The sequence below is a fragment of the Leuresthes tenuis genome, unplaced genomic scaffold (genome assembly GCF_036924035.1).
Source record: "Leuresthes tenuis unplaced genomic scaffold, fLeuTen1.0.hap1 SCAF_10, whole genome shotgun sequence".
Lineage (NCBI taxonomy): Eukaryota > Metazoa > Chordata > Actinopteri > Atheriniformes > Atherinopsidae > Leuresthes > Leuresthes tenuis.
In genome coordinates this window covers 27,336,224-27,352,057 of record NW_027325364.1, presented here as the reverse complement: position 1 = coordinate 27,352,057, position 15,834 = coordinate 27,336,224, and the positions used below count along the sequence as shown (strand labels likewise).

Sequence of the window (15,834 nt, the reverse complement as noted above, 5' to 3'; positions counted from 1 at the left end):
GGGCCCTATTCGATGGCTGCCTTGTCTTTTACTCTGTGCAAAAGACAAGGCAGCAACAAAAACACCACGGGAAAACCGTATTGAGGCTTTGTTCTGACCGCTCATTCGGTGTCGCGTTTCTTTCAAGCAATTCTCCCGGTTAGCCCGCACTCGGCTCGCTCCCAGAGCCGTGTTAAAGTCTACTTCGCATTCACTCTCTTTTCTCAGCAGACTTTTGGGATTTTATCAATAAAATGAATTCCTTCACTCAAACTATGTTAAAACTGCTTTGTCCTTCATATTTACCATGTCTTGAAAGATTTAAACAAAAAAACCAACGTTGTACTTTGCAGTAAAAGAAATAGCAAATCTAAAGTTTCAGGAATCCGAGAATAAGCTTACTTTCATGAGTTCTTCACGATTTCGGATTTTGCTATAAAATGAATTCCTTCACTCAAACTAAATTAAAACTGCTAAACCGCTAATCTGTTACATGTAAGGCAGATGTCAAATTCACCGAATTAGGATTATTCGGTATTCGGCCAATCGAGCTGTAGCAGCTTCGGTAAAAGAGTATAAGTTGAAGAGTTTGTGAATAAAGGTGTGCGCACACATGGTGAGCTGTAGGAAAATAGGCAGGGAGCAATGCCGACTGGGGTATATGTTCTTGTATGTTGTCTGACTGTTTGATTTGAATGTGTTGTGTAAGTGTCCTGTTGAATGTTACATGTTTGGGCTTTGACACGCTTCACTGTGGTTGTTAACTGTGTGGTGTGTCCTGAAATGTTATATGTTTGGGCTGTGTGACATGCTTAATGCTTCTCAGTAGCTACCCACTTATTCATATATAGCAACTGACAACGTAAGAAGTCCGGACATACTTTGATAGAGTAGTTGTAGAAGTATCCTTATTGATAATAGATAAACTAATTCATAGTGATAGAACAGTAGATGAACAGGTGCCTGCACATGTCTCACGAAAATAAAATGGATGTATGATTGCTGACGGCAGAGCAATACTGCCAAACTTATGAGTTCTTGTGGCAAACTTGATTCAGTGTCTTGACGTGTATACGCTGTTTCGCTGACTTGATTGTCACAAGAAACAAAGTGTGTTTGATAAGATCCGACCATTTTATTACGGGAGGATCAGTATGTATGGATTCTGATGTGACTGATAAAACCCATTCGTATCTTAAGCACAATCTAATACGTGAGACAACGCCCTGGCACACGATAAAAAAAAAAAGAGAGAGCGGTTTTGTGTCCCCACAGTCCATAATGTAGAAAAGAGAGAAAAAAGCCTTTCTGATTTGGTGTGTGTGCTCACAGTGCAGAGTGTAGAGAAAAGAAAGCCGTTTTGGTGTCACGGGTGTTGTGACTTACACACACACATTTCTAAATTGAGAAAGGAAATTATTTTAGAGGAAGCACTAGAGTTTAGATCCAACATTTGTTGATAGGCATTCATTTATTTCTTCACTTCTGATAAAAATGATAAGACTGACCTAAAGAATTGGAGGCCCATCACACTTTTAAACTTTGACTGTAAACTTTTTAGCAAGGTTTTAACGACACGGATGTCCTCTGTTTTAGAGGAGGTAATTCACCCAGACCAGGCTTGTGCCATCTCAGAGAGACAACTCACCGACAGCCTCGTACTGATTCGAGACATCATTGATTACGCTAGAGACAGAAACACCCGGCTTGTCATCTTAAATTTAGACTTTGAAAAAGCTTTTGATCGGGTCTCGCATCAATATCTCTTTCAGGTGTTGCAGCAATCGAATAGGGCCCGATTGTTCCTACTTGGTGAGATTTGCTTGGTTGAGACGCTTGCTCCCCCCCCTTGCTCCTCGGCTGACCAAGTAGGAACAATCGGGCCCTATTCGATGGCTGCCTTGTCTTTTACTCTGTGCAAAAGACAAGGCAGCCACAAACACCACGGGAACACCGTATTGAGGCTTTGATCTGACCACTCATTCGGTGTCGCGTTTCTTTCAAGCAATTCTCCCGGTTAGCCCACACTCGGCTCGCTTCCAGAGCTGTGTTAAAGTCTACTTCGCATTCACTCTCTTTTCTCAGCAGATTAAAAGAAAGTTTCATCTTGGGCTCCCTGAAACTTCCATCCTGCACCGCTGTTTGCTTTTTCACAAGAGCAGAGAAGAGCGCACCGTTCCCAGCGGCACTGCAGTACTGGGTCGATGCTTGGAGTGAACAGAGCAAGCTTCTTTTTCAACTCCTATTCTTAAAAATCCATTTAATATGTAGTCCTCGTATAGAGGACACATTAAACTGATAAGAACAGATACTACACTTGATCTTAGCCAAAAGGCCGAGAAGCGATAACTGTCCACTGTTTCAGGTCCGAGGGCCCTTGCTGGCACAATGCGCACTTGTAGCAGTGTTCTTTTTATGGCCATAGGTGGCCAGAGTGTCACGTTGCACCTCCGCCCACCCGCTGCACTGAGCACTCTTCAGCCCTTTTAAATGGTATAACTTTGCACTCCCGCATGCTCCAGCAAGCACCATTCAAGCAACAACTTTGCACTCCAGCTTCGAACATCGGCACAATCGCAACAAGTAAGGCGACTCTACTCAGAGAAGTCACTCTGCACAGTAACAAGATTTCTTTTGCACAGACAGAAAGGGCTTCACCCGCAAAGGTAAAGCCTGCCAAAAATAGAAACAACTCATTAGTGCTGCTCTCCACGAAAGTCTTTAGTAAAAGGCGAAAGACTTGTATGTTATGAAGAGAAACCAGAGTACGATTATCCGTCACTGCGGGAGCAGGGCATCAGGCTAGTTGCCATAGCCACCTTCCCCATGGTGAGCGTTGCTTGGTTGAAACGCTTGCCCCTGTGCAATCGACAAGGCAGCAACAAAAACACCACGGGAACACCGTATTGAGGCTTTGTTCTGACCGCTCATTCGGTGTCGCGTTTCTTTCAAGCAATTCTCCCGGTTAGCCCACACTCGGCTCGCTCCCAGAGCCGTGTTAAAGTCTACTTCGCATTCACTCTCTTTTCTCAGCAGACTCTTGGGATTTTATCTATAAAATGAATTCCTTCACTCAAACTATGTTAAAACTGCTTTGTCCTTCATATTTACCATGTCTAGAAAGATTTAAACAAAAAAAAAACAACGTTGTACTTTGCAGTAAAAGAAAGAGCAAATCTAAAGTTTCAGGAATCCGAGAATAAGCTTACTTTCATGAGTTCTTCACGATTTCGGATTTTGCTATAAAATGAATTCCTTCACTCAAACTAAATTAAAACTGCTAAACCGCTAATCTGTTACATGTAAGGCAGATGTCAAATTCACCGAAATAGGATCTAAGGGTATTCGGCCAATCGAGCTGTAGCAGCTTTGGTAAAAGAGTATAAGTTGAAGAGTTTGTGAATAAAGGTGTGCGCACACATAGTGAGCTGTAGGAAAATAGGCAGGGAGCAATGCCGGCTGGGGTATATGTTCTTGTATGTTGTCTGACTGTTTGATTTGAATGTGTTGTGTAAGTGTCCTGTTGAATGTTACATGTTTGGGCTTTGACACTTCACGGTGGTTGTTAACTGTGTGGTGTGTCCTGAAATGTTATAACTTGATTCAGTGTCTTGACGTGTATACGCTGTTTCGCTGACTTGATTGTCACAAGAAACAAAGTGTGATAAGATCCGACCATTTTATTACGGGAGGATCAGTATGTATGGATTCTGATGTGACTGATAAACCCATTTGTATCGTAAGCATAATCTAATACGTGAGACAACGCCCTGGCACACAATCAAAAAAAAAAAGAGGAGAGCAGTTTTGTGTCCCCACAGTCCATAATGTAGAAAAGAAGAGAAAAAAGCCTTTCTGATTTGGTGTGTGTTCTCACAGTGCAGAGTGTAGAGAAAGAGAGAAAAGAAAGCCGTTTTGGTGTTACGGGTGTTGTAACTTACACACACACATTTCTGAATTGAGAAAGGAAATTATTTTAGAGGAAGCACTAGAGTTTAGATCCCACATTTGTTGATAGGCATTCATTTATTTCTTCACTTCTGATGAAGTTTCAACAATAACAACAAACTTTGTATTATGAGAAAGAACCAGACTCATTCTTCAGGAATCCGAAAATAAGCTCTATTTTACGAGTTATGCACGAATTCGGATTCTCCTATAAAACCTTAACTCTAACCAAGTTAAGACTGCTTTGTCCTTCATATTTATTCATGTCTAATCAAGTTTCAACGATAAACAACGTTGTACTTTGTACTTCTTCAGCAATAAGCATCTCTCGACATATGACGAAATACAGATTTTGCTATAAAATTAATTCCTTCTATCAGCCTGACTCAAAACTGTTTGTCCTCCTTATTTATCCACTTCAAATCAAGTTTCAACAATTAAAAAAATGTTGTAGTTTGAGAAAAAACAACTTAATCTTAAGCAATCAGTAGGGGTAAGAAAGGGTAAGAAAAGGTGCAAATGCCAACCATACATCACTAAAAGGGTGGAGCGGAAGTATTCGGCTGCAAGTAGGTGCGAATGCCTGACAATGTATGATCAAAAGAGGGAGCGGAGGTTTTCGGCTGCAAGGTCTGAATGTTCCAACCATAATTTGTAAAAACCGGGGGAAGAAAAGGCTCGAAAGCCCGACTATACACCATCAAAAGCGGGAGCGGAGGGTGTTCGGCTGCAAGTAGGTGTGAATGTTCGACCATAATTTGTAAAAAGCGGGTAAGAAAAGGTTCGAATGCCCGACTATATATTAACCAAAGCAGGAGGAGAGGCCTTCGGATAAGAGTGGGTGAGAATTTACAACCATAATCTATAAAATGCGGTGAAAAAAAAGGTGTGAATACCCCATAGAACACTAAAAGGTAGAGCGGAAGTGTTCGGCTGCAAGAAGGTGTGAATGTCTGACCATAGTTTGTAAAAAGCGGGGTAAGAAAAGGTTCGAATGCCCGAACATACACCATCAAAGGAGGGAGCGGAGGTGTTCCGCTGTAAGAAGGTGTGAATGTCCGACCATAATTGGCAAAAAGCAGGTAAGAAAAGGTTAAAATACCCGATTGTACACAATCAATAGCGGGAGCAGAGTTGTTCCGCTACTAAAAGGTGTGAAAGTCCGACCATGGTTTGTAAAAAGCGGGTAAGAAAAGGTGCGAATGCCCGACAATGTATGATCAAAAGAGGGAGCGGAGGTTTTCGGCTGAAACAAGGTCTGAATGTCCATCCATATTTTGTAAAAATCTGGGAAGAAAAGGCTCGAAAGCCCGACTATACACCATCAACAGCTGGAGCGGAGGTGTTCAGCTGCAAGAAGGTCTGAATGTCCATCAATAATTGCTAGAAAACATGGAAGAGAATTTTCGAATATCAAACCGCACATGATCATAAGCGGGAGAGGAGGTGTTCAAATGCAAGAAGGTGTGAATGTCCACCCATAATTACTGCAAAATGGGTAAGAAAAGGTACGAATGCCCAACCATACATGATCCTAACAGGGAGCGGAGGTGTTTGGCTGCGACAAGGTGTGTTTGTCCACCCATAATTAATGAAAAGCGGGCAACAAGTAGGTTTGAATACCCATCATCAAAAGCAGGAGTGGATGTGTTCGGCTACAAGAAGGTTTGAATGTCTGACCATAGTTCGTAAAAAGCGGGTAAGAAAAGGTTCGAATGCCCGAACATACACCATCAAAGGAGGGAGCGGAGGTGTTCCGCTGTAAGAAGGTGGGAATGTCCAACAGTAATTGGCAAAAAGCGGGTAAGAAAAGGTTAAAATACCCTATTGTACACAATCAATAGCGGGAGCAGAGTTGTTCCGCTACTAAAAGGTGTCAAAGTCCGACCATGAATTGAAAAAGCAGGTAAGAAAAGGTGCGAATGCCCGACAATGTATGATCAAAAGAGGGAGCGGAGGTTTTCAGCTGAAAGAAGGTCTGAATGTCCATCCATAATTTGTAAAAATCGGGGAAGAAAAGGCTCGAAAGCCCGACTATACACCATCAACAGCTGGAGCGGAGGTGTTCAGCTGCAAGAAGGTCTGAATGTCCATCAATAATTGCTAGAAAACATGGAAGAGAATTTTCGAATATCAAACCGCACATGATCATAAGCGGGAGAGGAGGTGTTAAAATGCAAAAAGGTGTGAATGTCCACCCATAATTACTGCAAAATGGGTAAGAAAAGGTACGAATGCCCAACCATACATCATCAAAAGCAGGAGTGGATGTGTTCGGCTACAAGAAGGTTTTAATGTCCATCCATAGTTTGTAAAAAGCGGGTAAGAAAAGGTTCGAATGCCCGAACATACACCATCAAAAGAGGGAGCGGAGGTGTTCCACTGTAAGAAGGTATGAATGTCTGACCATAGTTGGTAAAAAGCGGGTAAGAAAAGGTGAAAATACCCGACTGTACACAATCAATAGCGGGAGCGGAGTTGTTCGGCTACTAAAAGGTGTGAAAGTCCGACCCTGGTTTGTAAAAAGCGGGTAAGAGAAGGTGCGAATGCCCGACAATGTATGATCAAAAGAGGGAGCGGAGGTTTTCGGCTGCAAGAAGGTCTGAATGTCCAACAATAATTTTGTAAAAACTGGGGAAGAAAAGGCTCGAAAGCCCGACTATACATCATCAAAAGCGGGAGTGGAGGTGTTCAGCTGCAAGAAGGTCTGAATGTCCATCAATAATTGCTAGAAAACATGAAAGAAAATTTTCGAATATCAAACCACACATCATCATAAGCGGGAGAGGAGGTGTTCAGCTGCAAGAAGGTGTGAATATCCGACCATAGTTTGTAAAAAATGGGTAAGAAAAGGTGCGAATGCTCAACCATACATCATCAAAAGCAGGAGTGGATGTGTTCGGCTAAAAGAAGTTTTGAATGTCCGACCATAGTTCGTAAAATGCGGGTAAGAAAAGGTTCAAATGCCCAAACATACACCATCAAAAGAGGGAGCGGAGGTGTTCCGCTGTAAGACGGTGTGAATGTCCAACAATAGTTGGTAAAAAGCGGGTAAGAAAAGGTTAAAATACCCGACTGTACACAATCAATAGCGGGAGCGGAGTTGTTCGGCTACAAGAAGGTGTGAAAGTCCGACCATGGTTTGTAAAAAGCGGGTAAGAAAAGGTTCGAATGCCCGAATATATACCATCAAAAGCGGAAGCGGAGGTGTTCGGCTGCAAGAAGGTGTGAACGTCCAACCAAAGTTTGTAAAAAGCAGTGAAGAAAAGTTTCGAATATCCAACCAAACATAATCAAAAGCGGGAGCAGAGCTGTTCGACTGCAAGTAGGTGTGAATGTCAGATCATAATTTGCAAAAAGCTGATGAGAAAGGGTGAGAATGCCCGACTATACACCATCAAATGCGGGAGCGGAAGTGTTCGGCTGTGAGTAGGTGTGAATGTCAAACCATAATTGCTGAAAAATGTGTTAGAAAAGACTAGAATGCCGGACCATACATCATCAAAAGCTGGAAAAGTGGTGTTCGGCTGCAAGTAGGTGTGAATGTCCAGCCATAATTACTCACAAACCGGTAAGAAAAGTTAGTATTGCCAGACCATACATTATCAAAACAGGGAGCGGAGGTGGTTCAGCTGCAAGGTGTGAATGTCTGACTAAAGTTTATAAAAAGCGGGTAAGACAAGATGCGAATGCCTGACAATGTATGATCAAATGAGGGAGCGGAGGTTTTCGGCTGCAAGGTCTGAATGTACAACCATAATTTGTAAAAACCGGGGAAGAAAAGGCTCGAAAGCCCGACTATACACCATCAAAAGCGGGAGCGGAGGTGTTCGGCTGCAAGTAGGTGTGAATGTTCGACCATAATTTGTAAAAAGCGGGTAAGAAAAGGTTTGAATGCCCGACTATATATTAACAAAAGCAGGAGGAGAGGTCTTCGGATAAGAGTGGGTGAGAATTTCCAACCATAATCAATAAAATGCGGTGAAAAAAAAGGTGTGAATACCCCATAGAACACTAAAAGGTGGAGCAGAAGTGTTCGGCTGCAAGAAGGTGTGACTGTTCGACTATATTTGGTGAAAAGCAGGTGAAGCAAGGTCTGAATGCCCAACCTTACATCATCAAAAACGAGATCAGAGGTGTTTGGCTGCAAGAAGGCCATAGTTTGCCAAAAGCGGGTAAGCTGCGAATGACCGACTAAATATCAACAAAAGTGGGGGCGGAGGTCTTCGGATGCAAGTGGGTGTGAATATCCCACCATACAAGTATGGTGGAGAGGAAGCTGTGAATGGCCGACCATAGTAAAAAGCTGGTGAGAAAAGGTGCGAATGTCCAATCATACATGATCAAAACAGGGAGCGGAGGTGTTTGGCTGCGACAAGGTGTGTATGTCCACCCATAATTAATGAAAAGCGGGCAACAAGTAGGTTTGAATACCCATCATCAAAAGCAGGAGTGGATGTGTTCCGCTACAAGAAGGTTTGAATGTCTGACCATAGTTTGTAAAAAGCGGGTAAGAAAAGGTTCGAGTGCCCGAACATACACCATCAAAAGAGGGAGCGGAGGTGTTCCGCTGTAAGACGGTGTGAATGTCCAACCATAGTTGGTAAAAAGCGGGTAAGAAAAGGTTAAAATACCCGACTGTACACAATCAATAGCGGGAGCGGAGTTGTTCGGCTACAAGAAGGTGTGAAAGTCCGACCATGGTTTGTAAAAAGCGGGTAAGAAAAGGTGCGAATGCCCGACAATGTATGATCAAAAGAGGGAGTGGAGGTTTTCGGCTGCAAGAAGGTCTGAATGTCCAACCATAATTTGTAAAAACCGGGGAAGAAAAGGCTCGAAAGCCCGACTATACACCATCAAAAGTGGGAGCGGAGGTGTTCAGCTTCAAGACGGTCTGAATGTCCATCAATAATTGCTAGAAAACATGAAAGAAAATTTTCGAATATCAAACTGCACATCATCAAAAGAGGGAGCGGAGGTGTTCCGCTGTAAGACGGTGTGAATGTCCGACCATAGATGGTAAAAAGCGGGTAAGAAAAGGTTAAATTACCCGACTGTACACAATCAAAAGAGGGAGTGGAGTTGTTCAGCTAAGAGAAGGTGTGAAAGTCCGACCTTGGTTTGTAAAAAGCGGGTAAGAAAAGGTTCGTATGCCCGAATATACACCATCAAAAGCGGAAGCGGAGGTGTTCGGCTGCAAGATATTGTGAACGTCCGACCAAAGTTTGTAAAAAGCAGTTAAGAAAAGGTTCGAATATCTAACCAAACATAAGAATGAGTCTTTTCCGCTGTAGAATGCCCGACTATAGACCATCAAATGCGGGAGCGGAGGTGTTCGGCTCTGAGTAGGTGTGAATGTCCGACCATAATTGCTGAAGAATGTGTTAGAAAAGGTAAGAATGCTGGACCATACATCATCAAAAGCGGTAGAGATGGTGTTCGGCTGCAAAAAGGTGTGACTGTTCGACTAAAGTTTGTAAAAAGTGGGTAAGACAAAGTGCGAATGCCTGACAATGTATGATCAAAAGCGGGAGCGGAGGTGTTCAGCTGCAAGAAGGTCTACATGTCCATCAATAATTGCTAGAAAACATGAAAGAAACTTTTCGAAAATCAAACCGCACATGATCATAAGTGGGATAGGAGGTGTTCAGCTGCAAGGTGTGAATGTCCACCCATAATTCCTGAAAAATGGGCAAAAAAAAGGTGTGAATGTCCAACCATACATCATCAAAAGCAGGAGTGGAAGTGTTCAGCTACAAGAAGGTGTGAACGTCCAACCAAAATATGTAAAAAGAAGTTAAGAAAAGGTTCGAATATCCAACCAAACATAATCAAAAGCGGGAGCAGAGCTGTTCGACTGCAAGTAGGTGTGAATGTCAGATCATAATTTGCAAAAAGCTGATGAGAAAGGGTGAGAATGCCCGACTATACATCATCAAATGCGGGAGCGGAGTTGTTCGGCTGTGAGTAGGTGTGAATCTCCGACCATAATTGCTGAAAAATGTGTTAGAAAAGGTAAAAATGCCGGTCCATACATCATCAAAAGCGAGAGAGGTTGTGTTCGGCTGCAAGTAGGTGTGAATGTCCAGCCATAATTACTCACAAACGGGTAAGAAAAGGTAGTATTGCCAGACCATATATGATCAAAACAGGGAGCGGAGGTGGTTCAGCTGCAAGAAGGTTTGAATGTCAAACTAAAGTTCAAATATATTAACAAAAGCGGGAGGAGAGGTCTTCGGATGAAATTGGTTGAAAATTTCCAACCATAATGTATAAAATGCGGTGAAAAAAAAGGTGTGATAAAACACTAAAAGGTGGAGCGGAAGTGTTCGGCTGCAAGAAGGTGTGAATGTCCGACTATATTTGGTGAAAAGCAGGTGAAGCAAGGTCTGAATGCCCAACCTTACATCATCAAAAGCAAGATCAGAGTTGTTTGGCTGCAAGAAGGCCATAGTTTGCCAAAAGCGGGTAAGGTGCGAATGTCCGACTAAATATCAACAAAATATGGGGCGGAGGTTTTCGGATGCAAGTGGGTGGGAATATCCCACCATACAAGTATGGTGGAGAGGAAGCTGTGAATAGCCGACCATAGTTTGGAAAAAGCGGGTAAGAAAAGGTTTGAATGCCCGAACATACACCATCAAAAGAGGGAGCGGAGGTGTTCCGCTGTACGAAGGTGTGAATGTCCGACCATACTTGGTAAAAAGCGGGTAAGAAAAGGTTAAAATACCCGACTGTACACAATCAATAGCGGGAGCGGAGTTGTTCGGCTACAAGAAGGTGTGACAGTCCGACCATGGTTTGTAAAAAGCGGGTAAGAAAAGGTGCGAATGTCCGAAAATGTATGATCAAAAGAGAGAGCGGAGGTTTTCGGATACACGAAGGTTTGAATGTCCTACCATAGTTTGTAAATAGCGGGTAAGAAAAGGTTCGAATGCCCGACTATACACCATAAAAAGCGGGAGCGGAGGTGTTCCGCTGTAAGACGGTGTGAATGTCCGACCATAGTTGGTAAAAAGCAGGTAAGAAAAGGTTAAAATACCCGACTGTACACAATCAATAGCGGGAGCGGAAGTGTTCGGCTACAAGAAGGTGTGAAGAAGATGCAGTAGAAGAAGTTGAAATCCATCTACACATTGATAAATATGAAGGACAAAGCAGTTCCCACTTGCCCATAAGAAAATAAGCTTATTCTCGGATTCCTGATCCTTCAGTGTTGCTCTTTCTTCTACTGCAAAATACAGTGTTGTTCTTTGTTGAAGTCGATCTAGACATTGATAAATATGAAGGAAAAAGCAGTTTTAACTTGGTTTGAGTGAATGAATTCATTTTATACAAAAAATCCGAAATCGTGCAGAACTCATGAAAATAAGCTTATTCTCGGATTCCTAAAACTTTTGATTGGCTCTTTCTTTTACTGCAAAGTACAACGTTGTTTTTTTGTTTAAATCTATCGAGACATTGATAAATATGAAGGTAAAAGCCGTTTTAACATAGTTTGAGTGAAGGAATTGATTTTATAGAAAAAATCCCAAATCATGCAAAACTCCTCAAAAGGGAGGTATGGCTTAATCACAAGTGTGGTTCTTTCTCATTCAGGGTAGTATGAGGAAGTTTATGCTTGAAATATATGTAGAAATGGGTACATATGAAGGACAAAGCAGTGTTAACTTAGTTTGAGAGAAGGAATTCATTTTATACATAAAATCCCAAATCATGCAGAACGTATGAAAAGAAGCTTATTCTCGGATTCCTGATCCTTCAGTTTTGCTCTTTCTTCTACTGCAAAATACAATGTTGTTCTTTGTTGAAGTCGATCTAGACATTGATAAATATGAAGGAAAAAGCAGTTTTAACTTGGTTTGAGTGAATGAATTCATTTTATACATAAAATCCGAAATCGTGCAGAACTCATGAAAATAAGCTTATTCTCGGATTCCTAAAACTTTTGATTTGCACTTTCTTTTACTGCAAAGTACAACGTTGTTTTTTGTTGAAATCTATCTAGACATTGATAAATATGAAGGTAAAAGCCGTTTTAACATAGTTTGAGTGAAGGAATTAATTTTATAGATAAAATCCCAAATCATGCAGAACTCCTCAAAAGGGAGGTATGGCTTAATCACAAGTGTGGCTCTTTCTCATTCAGGGTAGTATGAGGAAGTTTATGCTTGAAATATATGTAGAAATGGGTACATATGAAGGACAAAGCAGTGTTAACTTAGTTTGCGTGAAGAAATTCATTTTATACATAAAATCCGAAATCGTGCAGAACTCATGAAAATAAGCTTATTCTCGGATTCCTAAAACTTTTGATTTGCACTTTCTTTTACTGCAAAGTACAACGTTGTTTTTTGTTGAAATCTATCTAGACATTGATAAATACCAGCCGAAACTCTGCTGCCGCTTTTGATAATTTATGGTTGGGCATTCTTACCTTTTCTTACCCGCTTTTTACAAATTATGATCTTAGATTCACACCTACTTGCACTACTTACTACCTTCTCATCCACTTATGATCATGTGTGGTTGGGCTTTCGCACCTTTTCTTACCCATTTTTCAGTAATTATGGGTGGACATTCAGACCTTCTTGCAGCCGAAAACCTCCGCTCCTCTTTTGATCATACATTGTCGGGCATTCACACCTTGTCTTACCCGCTTTTTACAAACTTTAGTCGGACATTCAAACCTTCTTGCAGCTGAACCACCTCCGCTCCCTGTTTTGATCATATATGGTCTGGCAATAGTACCTTTTCTTACGCATTTGTGAGTAATTATGGCTGGACATTCACACCTTCTTGCAGCCGAACACAACCTCTCCCGCTTTTGATGATATATGGTCCGGCATTCTTACCTTTTCTAACATATTTTTCAGCAATTATGGTCGGACATTCACACCTACTCACAGACGAACACCTCCGCTCCCACATTTGATAGTGTATAGTCGGGCATTCTCACCCTTTCTCATCAGCTTTTTGCAAATTATGATCTGATATTCACACCTACTTGCAGTCGAACAGCTCTGCTCCCGCTTTTGATGGTGTATAGTTGGGCTTTCGAGCCTTTTCTTCCCCGATTTTTACAAATTACGGTTGGACATTCAGACCTTGCAGCCGAAAACCTCCGCTCCCTCTTTTGATCATACATTGTCGGGCATTCGCCCCTTGTCTTACACGGTTTTTACAAACTTTAGTCAGACATTCACACCTTGCAGCTGAACCACCTCCACTCCCTGTTTTGATCATGTGTGGTGTGGAAATACTAACTTTTCTTCCCCCGTTTGTGAGTAATTATGGCTGGACATTCACATCTACTTGCAGCCGAAAAACAATCTCTCCCGCTTTTGATGATGTATTGTCCGGCATTCTAGTCTTTTCTATCACATTTTCAGCAATTATGATCTGACATTCACACCTACTTGCAGTCGAACAGCTCTGCTCCCGATTTTGATTATGTTCGGTTGGGTATTCAAACCTTTTCTTAACTGCTTTTTACAAACTTTGGTCGGACGTTCACACCTTCTTGCAGCCGAACACCCCCGCTTCCGCTTTTGATGGTATATATTCGGGTATTCGAACCTTCTCTTACCCGCTTTTTACAAACCATGGTTGGACTTTCATACCTTCTTGTAGCTGAACAACTCCACTCCTGCTTTTGATAATTTATGGTTGGACATTCGCATCTTTTCCTTCCCATTTTTCAGTAATTATGGGTGGATATTCACATCTTCTTGCAGCTGAACACCTCCTCTCCCGCTAATGATCATGTAAGGTTTGATATTCGAAAATTTTCTTTCATGTTTTAAAGCAATTATTAATGGACATTCACACCTACTTGCAGCCGAACACCACCTCTCCCGCTTTTGATGATGTATGGACCGGCATTCTTACCTTTTCTAACACATTTTTCAGCAATTATGGTCGGAGATTCACACCTACTCACAGCCGAACAACTCCGCTCCCGCATTTGATGGTGTATAGTCGGGCATTCTCACCCTTTCTCATCAGCTTTTTGCAAATTATGATCTGACATTCACACCTACTTGCAGTCGAACAGCTCTGCTCCCGCTTTTGATTATGTTTGGTTGGATATTCGAACCTTTTCTTAACTGCTTTTTACAAACTTTGGTTGGACGTTCACACCTTCTTGTAGCCGAACACATGCACTCCTGCTTTTGATGATGTATGGTTGGGCATTCGCACCTTTTTTTTACCCATTTTTCAGGTATTATGGGTGGACATTCACACCTTCTTGCAGCTGAACACCTCCTCTCCCATTTATGATCATGTGTGGTTTGATTTTCGAAAATTTTCTTTCATGTTTTCTAGCAATTATTGATGGACATTTAGACCTTCTTGCAGCTGAACACCACCTCTCCCGATTTTGATGATGTATGGACCGGCATTTTTACCTTTTCTAACACATTTTTCAGCAATTATGGTCGGAGATTCACACCTACTCACAGCCGAACAACTCCGCTCCCGCATTTGATGATGTATAGTCGGGCATTCTCACCCTTTCTCATCAGCTTTTTGCAAATTATGATCTGACATTCACACCTACTTCCAGTTGAACAGCTCTGCTCCCGCTTTTGATTATGTTTGGTTAGATATTCGAACCTTTTCTTAACTGCTTTTTACAAACTTTGGTCGGACGTTCACACCTTCTTGCAGCCGAACACCTACGCTTCCGGTTTTGATAGTGTATATTCGGGCATACGAACCTTTTCTTACCCGCTTTTTACAAACCAAGGTCGGACTTTCACACCTTCTCTTAGCTGAACAACTCCGCTCCCTCTTTTGATTGTGTACAGTCGGGTAATTTAACCTTTTCTTACCCGCTTTTTACCATCTATGGTCGGACATTCACACCGTCTTACAGCGGAACACGTCCGCTCCCTCTTTTGATGATGTATGGTTAGGCATTTGCACCTTTTCTTACCCATTTTTCAGTAATTATGGGTAGACATTCACACCTTCTTGCAGCTGAACACCTCCTCTCCCGCTTATGATCATGTGCAGTTTGATATTCGAAAATTTTCTTTCATGTTTTCTAGCAATTATTGATGGACATTCAGACCGTCTTGCAGCTGAACACCTCCGCTCCCACTTTTGATGGTGTATAGTCGGGCTTTCGAGCCTTTTCTTCCCCGGTTTTTACAAATTATGGTTGGACATTCAGACCTTCTTGTAGCCGAAAACCTCCACTCCCTCTTTTGATCATACATTGTCGGGCATTCGCACCTTTTCTTACCCGCTTTTTACAAACCATGGTCGGACTTTCACACCTTTTAGTAGCCGAACAACTCCGCTCCCGCTATTGATTGTGTACAGTCGGGAATTTTAACCTTTTCTTACCCGCTTTTTACCAACTATGGTTGGACATTCACACCTTCTTACAGCAGAACACCTCCGCTCCCTGTTTTGATTATGTATGGTTTGACATTCGCACCTTCTCTCACCCGCCTTTTACTATGGTCGGCCATTCACAGCTTCCTCTCCACCATACTTGTATGGTGGGATATTCACACCCACTTGCATCCGAAGACCTCCGCCCCCACTTTTGTTGATATTTAGTCAGTCATTCGCACCTTACCTTACCCAAGAAGGCTTTTGGCAAACTATGGCCTTCTTGCAGCCAAACACCTCTGATCTCGCTTTTGATGATGTAAGGTTGGGCATTCAGACCTTGCTTCACCTGCTTTTCACCAAATATAGTCGGACATTCACACCCACTTGCATCCGAAGACCTCCGCCCCAAATTTTGTTGATATTTAGTCGGACAATCGCACCTTACCCGCTTTTGGCAAACTATGGCCTTCTTGCAGCCAAACACCTCTGATCTCGCTTTTGATGATGTAAGGTTGGGCATTCAGACCTTGCTTCACCTGCTTTTCACCAAATATA

At 42.2% G+C, this 15,834-nt stretch overlaps 2 non-coding genes across 2 annotated transcripts; both read right to left on the bottom strand.

Moving 5' to 3' along the window:
* Positions 1-2,142: 2,142 nt before the first annotated feature.
* On the bottom strand, positions 2,143-2,326 carry LOC140317110 (U2 spliceosomal RNA). The gene has a single exon (XR_011917456.1). It is a non-coding gene; the product is annotated as a U2 spliceosomal RNA (small nuclear RNA).
* A 308-nt stretch (positions 2,327-2,634) lies between these two features.
* LOC140317354 (U5 spliceosomal RNA) lies at positions 2,635-2,748 on the bottom strand. The gene has a single exon (XR_011917676.1). It is a non-coding gene; the product is annotated as a U5 spliceosomal RNA (small nuclear RNA).
* Positions 2,749-15,834: the final 13,086 nt, after the last annotated feature.